Raw genomic sequence first — 2,630 nt, 5'->3', positions numbered from 1 at the left:
GTAAAACAACGTTGACAACCCATCATATTCCACTCAAGTCGGACACTCACCCGATCTACATACCAGCATATCGGCTACCCCACAGCTAAAGACCTGCAGTCGAACAAATGGTACAAGAAATGGTGGAACAAGAGGTAATCCAACCTTCCTCGTCACCATGGAACTCGCCTCGATTCCTAGTTCCCAAGAAAAATGGAGGATGGAGACCAGTCGCAGATTTTTGATGAGTCAACGAAGCAACTGTACCAGAGAAGTTCCCATTGCCTATCCTACCTGACTTGCAACAGTCCCTTGAAAAAAACAACGCCGTCTTCAGTATTTGCTTGGCTGGTACTGGCAAATTTCGTTACAAAAGCAATCCCGCGAGGTAGCTGGGTTCAGTACTCCTATGGGACATTTTGAATTCCTAAGAATGCCATTTAACCTAAGAAATGCCCTGCTAATATTCCAAAGAATGATAAACATCTTGTTTGCTGGAATGATAGGTAACACAGTCTATGCCTATCTAAAGGTGTAAATGATCTTTCCGTAGTAAGCAAAGATTTACAAAGCCATTTAAAGAAACTACGAGAAGTCTTGATTGAAAGTGAAACTTTCCAAATGTGAATTTCTTAAATCTAGAATCCAATTTCTCGACACGTTGTGGATGGCAACGGTATACACACAGTAGATTGCAAGGTAAAGGCGGTGAAGCAGTTTCTTTGTCCCAAGAATGTAGATCAACTTCGTAGTTTCCTAGGATTATCAGGATACTACTGTTCTTTCATTGAAGGTTATGCCAAGTTAGCCTCACCACTGACTAGACTCCTCAAAAAAGAAGTAGAGTATAAGTAGAATAAAGAACAAGAGGACTGTTTTAATGCCCATAAAAGCGCCTTAACAAACGGTGCACATGCTAAGTGTTGGTACACCAAACCATTTAGCATGTGCACCGATGCCTCCGGTCAAGAGCTGTGATCATGCAAACTGATCATTGAGGGAAGTGGCGTGTAATAGCTAACGCCAGTCGCACACTCAACGATGCAGAAACACGTTATTCAGCTACTCTCTCGGAAGCATTAGCTGTAGTGTGGGCTCTCAATCATTTTCCGGATCTCATTTTTGGATATCCGATCACAGTCCACACAGATCATGTAGCCGTGACAGAACTATTTAATGGGAAGAACTTATCAGGGCGTTTAGCACGCTGGTATCTAACCATACAGGAGTTCGCACCCGACTTCAAGTATTTGCCGGGCCGTGCGAACGTGATAGCTGATTCGCTATCTAGATACATAGCTCCTTTCACGCCAGTACCCACGTTCATCCTGTAACAGCTAAGGACGGAACAGTTACAGGATCCACTGTGGTCCAAGGTAATCTATGCCTTATAATCGGGAGATGAGGTAAATTTGCCAAAACTACCTCTACCACTCTCACATTTTGAGCTGCGGCACGACATACTGCATCACTCAGTAAAAACACAACAAGAGTCAATCTCTCAAATTGTTATGCCTACAACACTAAAGGAAAACATCCTCACCCTCTTCCATGATGCTCCCCAAGTTGGGCATCCAGGGCGAGACAGATGTGTAACATAAATTAGACGAAAATATTATTGGAGGAAAACTATGAAGACCGATATCGAGCATCACATTGCTAAGTGTTTATCTTGTGCAAAACACAAGGGAACAACAATGGATCCCGCTCCAATCTTAGAATACTCGACGCCTGAACCTTCCATGGGATACAGTTGCGATCGATTTATTGCAACTACCAAAAATCCATCGAATATCTACTTACGTACTTGTGTGCGTTGACCACTTCTCCAGATTTGTGGTACTAGCACCATTGCAGAAAAAGTCGGCCGAAGCAGTGGCTCATGTGTTAGTCACCTAGAGTGATACTCTCAGATAACGGGACAGAATTTAAGAATTAACTCTTAACAGCAGTATGTCAACAATACGACCTCACACAAACCTTCACAACAGCCCACCACCCATCCTCAAATGGGTTGGTCGAGCGTACAAATCGTAAAATTCTTGAGATTCTCCGACATGTGGTGAATCCGATGCATAGTTCCTGGGAGGACTGGCTTCCACAGGCCAATCGCCATACTACATGGTTTATGGTACCGATAAACACTTGCCCTATGATCTACAAGCAGGAATCCCACAACCTCTGTACCACATGGATGACTATCCCCTGAAGCAAATCAATGTTTTCACAAGCATCCATGGGAAAGTACGAAAACACTTAGCAGCCTCACGTGCTGAAATGATCTGCAAGCAACATAAAAACGCTAAGCCTGTGTAACTCTAGAAATAGGAGACGCAGTAATGAAAAAAGCGCCGGAACGCATACCAAAACTTTCGCCTAAATTCACAGGTCCATACCTGATTAAAGAGAAAGAACATGGAAACAAATTCCATGTAGTTGAGCCCAGCGACAAACGTCACAGAAACAGTATATGTAGATAGAATGAAAAAGTCAGCATAGACTTAGGAGAGAGACCCCTAACGTCATTCAAGTACAACCTACTTCTACTCCGACAGCTGCTCAACACAATGCCAAAATAGACAATACGTATCGTCAAAAATTGCGATCACCAAACAAGAAACATTACTTATCCTCACACTTTTAGGCATGAC

This window comes from Homarus americanus, unplaced genomic scaffold (assembly GCF_018991925.1).
Source record: "Homarus americanus isolate GMGI-L3 unplaced genomic scaffold, GMGI_Hamer_2.0 scaffold32677, whole genome shotgun sequence".
Lineage (NCBI taxonomy): Eukaryota > Metazoa > Arthropoda > Malacostraca > Decapoda > Nephropidae > Homarus > Homarus americanus.
The sequence above is the reverse complement of the archived record's forward strand: the minus strand, read 5'-3'. Positions refer to the sequence as shown.